Source organism: Mustela erminea, chromosome 7, assembly GCF_009829155.1.
Source record: "Mustela erminea isolate mMusErm1 chromosome 7, mMusErm1.Pri, whole genome shotgun sequence".
Classification (NCBI taxonomy): Eukaryota; Metazoa; Chordata; class Mammalia; order Carnivora; family Mustelidae; genus Mustela; species Mustela erminea.
The window spans coordinates 49,921,907-49,933,006 of record NC_045620.1 but is presented as its reverse complement, the minus strand read 5'-3'; the positions used below and the strand labels follow the sequence as shown (position 1 = coordinate 49,933,006).

The 11,100-nt window shown below is 39.1% G+C and overlaps 1 long non-coding RNA gene across 1 annotated transcript; it reads left to right on the top strand.

The window, feature by feature from the left end:
* The first annotated feature begins 6,425 nt into the window (after nucleotides 1–6,425).
* Nucleotides 6,426–10,896, top strand: LOC116595360. The gene is made up of 4 exons (XR_004287639.1): nucleotides 6,426–6,476; nucleotides 8,423–8,424; nucleotides 10,152–10,156; nucleotides 10,884–10,896. It is a non-coding gene; the product is annotated as an uncharacterized LOC116595360 (long non-coding RNA).
* The last annotated feature ends 204 nt before the right edge of the window (nucleotides 10,897–11,100 follow it).

Here is an 11,100-nt window from a genome sequence, read left to right as displayed (position 1 = left end):
TTCACTGCTCAATGCATTTCATGCCATTCTCTAATTTACTCATTAAGTGTAAAACATGCAGACTCATATTTTGCGGGGGGGCTTATTCTGGATCTGGAGCACACTGAGAGCTTATGATCTACACTACAAGACCCAATAACCTTAGATAGGAAAAGTCTCACAGTATGGCTGTAATGTGGGCTAAGACATATAAAGTCATAGGCAACTGGGATTACAGTTACTATTTTGGTCATCCCTTCAGTTCCTGAGTAGTCTGCTCAGCCACCTAAAGGCTTCTTTGCCTACTTGATGCAAATTAGTGTAAACCCAGAGCATCACAGTGAAAGAGAAGCAACTGCTTTGTTCAGATTTAATATCAATTTAATACTATTCTGAAATTGCCTTTTGTATATTCACACTGCTACTATATGCACACTGATCCAAACAGCTAGTCTACGGCAATAAGTCTAGGAACTGGTTTTCTCGTCCTGGGACTCAGGCAGAGAAGAGGAATGGTCTGGAGGGATTTGAGGCTAGCTAGTCCTTATTCCTGTTCCTGAGAGTTTAATCCCTAGAGACAGCATTCGGAAGCATTAATCATCCTCTTACAGAGTGAATCAGAGTGAACGGAAATGAAGTAAGAACTGGTCAGAGTTGGGAAGGAAATATTGGGAGCCAGAGAGTAGGTTGTGTTTCTAGCACATTTTTCTCACAAGATCTAGTTGTAGTGTTTTGGGGGATAGTTTATCAGTTATAGAGGGCAGTATGGGCAACAAGCACAGACACTGAGATTAGCAAGATCTGACCTTTCAACTCACTATGTGACCTTGGGAAATGCACTCAACCTCTCTAAAGTTCAGCTTTCTTACCTCTAAACTTGGAATATAAAAAGCCGCTTATAGGACTGTTCTCTGGATTTAGTGAGTTAATAATTCAAGATCCCAACACAGATCCCAGCATACAGCTGACACTTAATAAATTTTATTACCCTTCCCCATTCTCCTCCTTTGGTCTTTGCCCTCTATGCATCCTGGGATTACCCACCAGATGTAATTTCTCCTCTCCAGAAAGTCATTATAATCTTATTCAGAACAAAGCAAAGGTAAGATGTGAAGTATGCTGTCTTCCCCAACCCCAAGCTCCTGAATTTAAGCCCTGCTAGCCCTCACCATGTGTTCCTGGTGCTGAAAGTCTATGTCTGATGATTTTCACTTCTCACCCTGCTGATCATGCACCTTCCTTAGAAGGAAGCAAATTAACAGAAAAATTTTTGGTATCCTGAACGGCTGTACCTTAACTTAATACATCCTTTCCCTTCAGTAACATGAAGACATTCCATACTGGAGCACCTCTTGTTCTAACAATAGTATTTATTAGCGCCACTTCATGGCTAGTGCCAGAGACATCCTGTGAAAAGGATGTGATTCACAGTGTAAGGTGCCCATTATCTTTGCACTGTTAAATCACGTTTTAGAAAAATGAACAGAAATACAGCCCTATGTACAAGCACATGTGCACACACAGAGTGGATGATCCATAGCCTAGTCTTTGAAAGACTTGCTATGGACAGTGGTGCTTTTAGAAACCAGAAACCAAGTGGGATTAAGAAGGGCACGCATTGCATGGAGCACTGGGTGTGGTGCAAAAACAATGAATACTGTTACACTGAAAATAAAATAAATAAACAAACAAACAAAACAAAACAAACAACTACAAAGTAAGTTTTTAACTATTTTTCTATGGATGGTACTACATCCCTACCCCTACAGCAGTTCTCCAAATGACCTGTACCTGTGTAGGTATCTGTGGCAGATGCTGCTAGCTGGCTACCTAATGTAGATGCTCTTCTTCTTCCATGTTCATATCATGGCTTTACTGTGAACAGCTAGATACACTCACAGCAAGAGCTGACCACATGACACAGTTCTAGCCAGAGCGAACAGAAATTTTCTTGGGATTACTCAGAAAGTTTTACTCTCCTGACAGAGGTTCTGTCACATTTCCCTTGCAGTTTTCTCCTTCTACTGCCTCGACAGCTGAAGCCACAGTGGCCATCTTGTCAGCATGAGGGAAATGAGAAGGGTGGGGACTGCAGCTCCCTTGTCCTTGGGCCAGTGAATCCTTGAAGACTGCCCTACCTTGTTTAAGTCTTTGCGATTTGGGTGTTCCTCTGAAAGCTGACATAGTGATCTTCTTACTTGGCCAGAAATTTCCATTAGGTTAATTTCTTTGAAGTACCTTTGCATAATAATATTTGCCATATTCTGACTATCACACCTATTAAGAAGACCAACAGAGTCTATAAGTATATTTTGAAAACTGTCAAGCACTTAAAAATGGTAATCAGTATATCAAGGATAATGTCATCACTCTATCTCTAATAGTTACAGTGTCTGAACGTGGTTGTTTGTTTTGCATTTAAGATATAGGAATAATTTTTTTTTATCAGATTAGCTGAAGGATACATCAGAAAGCAGAACCAAGCCCTGCCTATCCTATATAAAAATGGCAAATACATATCATACCTGCCTAAATACCATTTCTCCTCTAATCACAGACATGATCAATCAATCCAATCAATCCTCCCAAGGAGAAAACAAAACAGAACATCCTAAACATAGTGCATTAGAGAGTCACTATAAATCCAGCAATATCTTAAAACAATAAGTGATTATTGGGGTGCCTGTGTGGCTCAGTCAGTAAAGGATCTGCTTTCAACTCAGGTCATGTTTCTGGGGTTCTGGGATAGAGCCTCAGTGGGGAGCCTGCTTCTCCCTCTGCTCCTCCCCACCCCTGCCCCGGGCTGCTGCTCTTTTTCACTATTCTCTCTCAATAAATAAATACATAAATAAAATCTTTTAAAAACCAACAAGTGACTATTTTGTAACCTACAAGAAAAAGGCAGGTGCTGTAATAATAGGTCAAGTTCGGCCAGGACTGAGCATAGATCATTAAAGGCAGCACCATAATGAAAAGAACAAAGTGAAGTATCAGATCCCTTATGAAGGAGAAATGACAGAAGGCACCCATCCAGGAACACAGCTTCAGGATTGGTGTTCAGTGGATGGAGGCTGGCTAAGGTCCAGCAAGAAGGAAACACCTAGCCAGCCAGCTTTATTTCTACATGTCTGCCATCTACCTCCACCTTTCTACCATTGTTCTACCTTCTCTTTGTATGTAGACATTCTTTTTGCTATTATTCATTTTCTTATCTTCATCACCTTATAATTCTCTCCAACAAGGGGTAGCATGACCCAGTAGAAATGCTTTTCAACCAGACAGATCTGGATTCAAATACTAGTCCTTACAGGCAGAGGAAAAGTTGAGTGAGTTGCTAAATCTCTCCAACTCCACCTCTGATCAAGGAGGATAATAATAAAACCTCATAGGCTTTTGGTGACTATGGTACATGCTTATCTATATAAAGTATTTAACAAAGGGCCAGGTTTATTTTAAAAGCTTTTCCTCAGCTGTCCTCCCGGATCCTAGATGCATCGCCATCTCTCAAGAAGAAAGAAGTTCTAAACATTCATTTTGATTCTAGACATTTTATAAGGACTCAATGAATACTCTAACCCACGAAGGAAGAGAAACCTACGTTGAGCAAATAAAGTCATAGGTCTATTTTGAACAAGGTACTTTGAAATAATAACCACAATGATAATTTCACACTATTCTCAGATAAGCAATGCCCATCAGACATGTTGCAGTTTAATAAACTTTTGAATGAAAAGACCTCCAGATTCCACTTATATTTTATAGTGAAATTCTATCTACTCCAATAATCTTTAAACATATGGAATTTATTTTCCTTCACACCTGGCTATATTTAATTTGCTATGAGAGGTTCCTGACTATGTTATGTGACCCATTCACATGATGCTTAAGAGTTAAATGACTTTCCTGCTTTTCCAAATTCCAAATAAACTGAATAAAATAATCCATGCTTGGATACACAAATGTAATATCCAGAGCCTGCAAACACACACACACACACACACACACACACACACACACACACACACATCTGTGTTTCTGTTTTCTATTAACTTGGAGTTTTTGGAAATGGGGGACAGGAAAAGTAATAAGGACAAGGAAATTATGAACCATTTAAAGAGAGTTACTTGAATTTTTCATATTGTGGTTATTCTTTTTTTTTTAACAATTCTCAAGGAATTTTTTTTAAAGAATTTATTTATTTATTTGAGAGAGAATGAGTGAGAGAGGACAAGGTCAGAGGGAGAAGCAGGCTCCCCAAGGAGCTGGGAGCCTGATGCAGGACTGGATCCTGGAATCCCGTATCATGACCTGAGCCAAAGGCAGTCACTCAACCAACTGAGTCACCCAGGCACCCATAGTGTGGTTATTCTTAAATGCTCTCATCTATCCTAATAATTTAATATGTTACCGATACCTTAGTAACTTGTTCATTTGATTTGTCTGGTTTTTTTTTTCCCTTATGAGCTAAATATCATGAATATTTAGAATAGCATTTCAAATTTGAAAAGAGGAAATAGTTTTTAAGATAGTAACAATAATAATATAACACCCTATTCAAATATAACAGTCAATTCTGGAAACTCTTAGATTTATCTTAAAAATAAAGACACAATTGTAGCTATTAATACCAACATTTTTAAAAATCACGACAATCTTGCATTCATTATTATGCTACTTCAATTTCATCTCATGAAGACAGTCTTTTTTTCTATCTCAGTATTTTGTAATACTGGATAAATATACAAACTGTGTTTCATATCTAGTTTCGCAAGCAGTACGGAGCAGTGAACAGCACCATCTGAGCAGCCCGGCATATGAAATTTTGTTTCCTCTACCACTTAAATGTTTTAGACAAGTCAGGTTGTCTCTCTGAGTCCAAACTGGTTTAGGTATAAAATGGGGTTAATATTTTACCCACCTCAAATCAAGTAGCCGCACTTATATGATCTAATGATGAGCTTAAGTGTATGATCTTTATAGTGTCAATTATTGGCTGCCAATTGTAGTGTTAATTGTCAACTGTAGTGTCAGTTATAGCCTTGAGCAAGTCATTTAATCTCTGAACCTATCTTCACTGAGAGGTGAAGGTTAAATCAGTGATGCCTATAGGCAGTTGATACGATTTCTAGCACACCATAATTAAGAGTATGGTATGTGGGTCAAGTACCATAGTTTTGTTCATTGACCCACCCTTGAAGACCTATAGGCCAACTGACACATAGAAGATGCTTAGTAAATATTGTTGAATTAATTTTAATCCACATAGCATCTAGGGTCACTCTGATGTAAGATTGACTCAAAATCCCATCTCACATACTTTAGAAAGCTCAATGCCTCATTCAAGACTTTTACAAATGTATGGAGTCTCACTCTCTTCCCTCTCATATCTGGTTCATATTTTCATCTTCTGCTGTTGTGCCCTGTTTTGTTCTCCAATATATGGCTTGGTTCTATTTCTTGATTTCATGGTGATTTTCCTTTGGCTCCAACATACATATACCCACACTCCTCAACACAAATAAGCAGATACCACTCTCATGATGAAGCTATGTGTATCTGACTCATAGGGAGGAAATAGGAGTCACAGTAAGATGGGTTCAGTCGCAGAGCTATATATAAGACAGTCTGCACTTGAAGGTTTAGCTTTCATTTAAGAAAGTCCCTGTAATAGTATTACATACTATTGGATTCAGAACCCCAGGTAAGCTTATTCTACTAAATTTCATTAGTTAGTAGGTCAGTCCATATCTCAATAGAACTTAGTTACCCTAAAACAATAACAACAACAACAACAAACTATTCACAAGAAATAATTAGGAAAACCCCTATAGAAACTGTTCTTCTGATTAAAAAGAATCTGCCATTAGAATCCTTCTCAGATGTATGACACTTATTTATAAATATTTATTTATATACCATGATTAAGGATTAAAAAATTTTAAAAAGCTTCACTGTTGTCTAACTCTCCTTTTATTGACCTCAGAAATACACATTTTCCCATCAACCAGGGCATATCAGAACCCATCTGACAATGAGCATTAGAATCTTTTTTATGTGTATGAAAGACCTGCGGATCCCCTTACCCAAGAATTCAACACTGCCACAGGATGCAAACAGCAAGAGGTTCTTTATTGTAGCGCGGGCGCCTGCGGGTGGTCAGCAGCTCCTGCTAGCTGAGCACACCAGGCTGGGGTGGTGCAGGATTTTTATAGACAGATACAAACAAGTTTTGGGTGGGGCTGAGCTGATTGATTGATAGTTTGAACAGGCATACTTGGCGTCAGTGGATTGGGTCAGGGGACCCGCGCGCGAAAGCAGACAAAGCAATCTTACAGAAGCAGAACTGGCCGGTTAGCCCACGCATGCGGGAAAAAAACACTATCAGGATATTGAAGGCCTGGTTACTATCAAGCCAAGGCCACTTTCCCTCTAATGAGGCACTAACATAAAGACAATTGGGAGTCTCCTGGTGAAATGTTACATTCTTGCTATCAAACGTAAGGTAACTTCTTTGTTGTAAATCTCAAGGACATTTGCAAACCAAGGGAGACTCCTGTCTTGCAGGGTTGTGATCTCAGCAAGTTAACTATTTATCGTTTTATGGCAGTCAGGGGTGCCTGAGGAATGCTACACATATGGAGGGGAGTGGGTGAAGGGGGTGTGCAAGGCGCCAGCTTTTGCTTTGTCCTCAGCCAGCCTCTTGCTCCTTAGAGTTGAGGGTTTAAGCAATTTTTCATTTCTTAGCAGAGCATTAGAAGCATTATTATACAGAAGCCAGAAACAGCTGGGTTAAACACAGATTTTTGCTATTCGTTATCCTGTTATGCTGCTTGCTGACTCCCTTATCTATGGTCAGCTGGCCATAGTTTCTTAGTTAGCATAAGCTGGTTATAAAAAGAATGTTAAAACTTATAGGCTATAGTATAGTTCTGACCTGGGGTCCTTCATTCCCCCCTTTTTCTTTAACATGGATATAATCTTATATCCATCTGTTTTGTTCTTCAACTGAGTCCTTTTGGGACTCTACTTGTTTAAGTAGTTGTTATTGCTGAGTCAAGACCATAGTCTGAACAACAGACAGACGATCTTTAATGAATTGTACTAACCTGTTTAAGACACAAGGACCAAAAGTTAGAATTAATAACAGAACAATGAGAGGGCCCGTTATAGATGACAACGAAGTAGTAAGCCAAGGCGATCTGTTGAACCAGTTTTCGAATCATCCCTGCTGGGACTGAAAATCCCTTTTTCTTTGAGCAAGTCTTTCTCTGAGTTTATCCATAGTTTCTCTGACTACTCCAGTTTGATCTGCATAAAAGCAACATTCTTCTTTTAAGGCGGTCAGGGGTGCCTGTGGAATGTCACACATATTACCAAGGGGAGTGGGTGGAGAGGGGGTGCAAGGCACCAGCCCCTGCTCCATCCTCAGCCAGCCTCCTGCTCCCTCATCATTTCCCCCTGAACAATTTTGACCCTTAAATCTTTAAGGTGGCTGAAGGTGGAAGGTCTCATCTTCTATAACTTCTTCGTGCTGAATAGGGGCGTAGAGTTGTCCCTACCTACTGGGGTCAATATTGATCAGGGTAGGAATGTATAAGGGAGTTACGAAAGGTGGAGGCAGCTGAATCCAGCGCTGACAGTGAAGAGGCGTCCTCGTGTGCGATAAGGATCATCTGTCGTGGTGTAGTCATTGTAGCAATGGAGTCTCGGCACCAAGTAGAGAAACATGGAACAAAGTAACATATTAAGGTTAATAAGGCGATAAGAATGAGAAGCCCGAAAAGGAGATTTGGCCATAGTCCTCCTTCAAACCAGGAACTTAACTATTCACTGAGAGAGAGAGAAGGATCTTGTTGGGCCTTAATTTGGGTATTCATATATTTTATTAGTCCTGTGACATTTTTGTGATAGTCTGGGATGTACACACAACATTCTGTCTTGATAATTGCACATGTCCCATCCTGGGCTGCTGTCAGGACATCTAAGGCCATCCTATTTTGTAGGACTGCCTTATGTATCTGTGACACTTCGGTATTAAGTAGGGAGATGCTATTTTGTGAATCATTGAGTGCCTCTGTAGTGTATTTATTAAGGGCTTCTACATGCCACATGACATCCTCTAGTCCCGCAGATGGAACAAAAATGGATGCTAAGTGATCATACCATTTAAAACCGATCGTGTCCATCTTTGTTTAAAGTTGGGGAGATTAGCTGGAGTGGTGATGGTTTTAGTAATGCACCCATGAATCCAGGCAAATCCTAAAGTACAGCGTCCTATCCACCCTGGAGGAAGCCAGGGTCACAGGTTGGTTCCACATATCCAGTGGGTTTCATTTGGAGCTGGTCATCTGATGCCAGATCGCCTTGCCCAGTCAGTAGCAAACTGGTCAGTAGCCTGGAGTACTATTACTTGGGAACACATTTCTAATGACAGCCATCCTAGATGTCGTGTGTTATTTGCCCAAGTATCATACATATGATTTCTTTGTTCCCAGCATAAAACTGCCTTCTGACTGAGCCGTCCAATCGTGGGTGTAAGCCACAGATATGTATCTCAGATTTGATATATATATCATCCTTAGTATAGCGATAAGGAAGGTTTTGTAACTTAGGCCCATATTGGATTGGGGAGTTATGGCTTGATAGTAATCCCCTTTCCTTCCAAATAGCTCCATGGGCATGTAGTACCAGAAAGCATATTTGGAGTCAGTGTTAATGTTTATTCTTAGGCTTTGGCAATTACAAAGTGCTAGTGAGCACTATGGCACACCTAGCTTTTCTTATTTTTTTTTATGAAAACTACTGTCATCAGTAAACTGTCATTCACATTTTTAACAGATGCATCTTAAATCTGGACAAATAGAGTAAGCAAGATCAATAACCTTTGAACATTTTTGCTCTATAGAGAAAGAAGTACAGTGGTCAGGTTCAGGCATACAGGTAACTAGGTTTAAAGTTTGACAAATTTTAAGTATTATTTCTGGCATATCTATAAGTATGGCCCAATATTTAATTAGTTGGCCTCCATCATTCATTGGTGGCCTTTGGCTTCTAAGACAAATCTGGACCTGATGTGAAGTCATTACAGTCAGGGACTGTTCCCTAGTGAGCTTTGAGGCTCCTTTATGAGGGCTGCTCTAGGTTTTGCTAAAGCATCTATTTGCAACTGCACCTCAACAGAGGTGGCCTCTAGGATAAATATGACTAAGGGATGAAACCAATAAGAAGACCTTTGAGTGGTCCAGCCTTAACAATATCCTGATTACAGAGGATCACTGGCAAGTGAGAAAACTTGTCAAGAGATAAGGGGAGTTTCCCCCATGCATCATCTGATCCAATCATAAAGAAAGTGGGTTCATCCATTGTCTCCACAAGTCCATAGTTAATCCTATGGAGTGCAATAGGCTGGCTTTTAGGCAATTTCATTATCTTAGCCACACATAAGGTGTTAGTTAAGTTATACAATTGTAGGGGATTCAATCCCATTTTCCAGTTGTTTAATCATGTGTGGGGGTATTAGTAGAACCCAAATAAAAAAAGCAAGAAGATCATCTAAATGAGCTATTGAGTAACTTCTCTGAAGTTTTCCTCAAATTGTTTAGCTTAGGTAAACAAGCATTTAAAGACAATCAAATCTAGAATTTAACATCCATAAAGGTGTGTTACTAAAACATAATTTTTCTCTCTAAAATAACCCTCATTTACAGAGATAGCCAAATCAGGACTAATTCACTTGTGAAACAAGTCCAGTTTTTACAAACTTGGCCTAATTATTTAGATAAGCTCAGCAAGAACCGTTGAGTGTGATCAATAGATCTTTTAGCATCTGCTTTGCTGGAACTTTTTATAAGGAATCTCTAGGTTTATAGGAATCTCTAACTTTTAGTAGCCTCTTCAGGCCAGAAGCCAAGCCCTGTACTTGCCATCAGGCATGCCTGCAATACCTGTCGATTTGGGCGAGTTCTTCTTCTGAGTCTCCGCACCTACCAAAGAGTGACATTCTTTACTCACCTGGTGAGGCTGCTGGGAACTCTGTAAGCAAGGTATCAGGCCAGCAGTCCCAAGGGGCTTTATGGCTCCAGGTTTCATAAAGTCAACCTTAGTTCCTTAAAGCTGTCTGGTCATATCTGAGTCTATGCATGTCTTTCTCAAATACGACATTCCAGTCAAAGCCTTGGTAAAATAACCAGTTCTCAATGGTGTCCTATTAAAGGAGAACAGATTCTTATTGAACTTATGCAAATGACTGATTGCCATGGAAGAATGCTTACTGAGACCTTTTGGTTTCAGAGGGTTCAGATAGAGAGAAAATTTGAATGCCTTGAGCACTTTTACATCTCTGTAAGTTACAGGTAACTTAAGAAAAAGTATCCCTAGTCTGGAAGAGCAAACATTAGAGAGAACCAGCAATGTTTAAAGTAAGACAAAACATTAAGAGACACAACACTATAATCTTTTAGTTCATTTAGTCCCATGTTACTAATTCTGGTGAATGCGGCTTTAGTCAGTTTTGCAAATTCTTACCCATTTCAGTTTTAGGATTTTCAAGTATATCAAATATCTGTATTTGTCCTGAAAGTCCTTTATATTAATCTCCTTAAGATAAAACTCATTTTACAAGAGAATTAAAACAATTATAAATGACAAAAACTCAGAATGGATATGGTTAGAGCTAAAGAGACACGGGAGTTTACAATTTAGCTGCAAGGAAATCAGGTTATTTCTGAGATACATAACATTTCCATAATTACAGTATCAAGCGGTGATCTCTCAAAACATTAAAACTTTAGGAAGTGCGTAGAATCTCTAGAATAGTTATAGTATTTTCCCAAATGTAATCCAAGGTTTATCATTGGTTCAGTAGTATTTTATGAGCAACTTCACATACCAAGGAAAAGCCTGAGTTAAAGAGATTTACAATTTAAATCTTATCAACATTTGGTAAAATTTTATGAAGTTTTAAAGCACATGCCTAAATATAATTAGGGATGTTAAACACCTGATAAAACAAAACATAGAAACTGTTTTTTCTGGGAAGGCAAAGAGAAAACCATTTACATTTTCTTAACAGCAGATCAATTGATCTAAGAAAACTTTGTTCTTTTGAACAGAGACAATTTC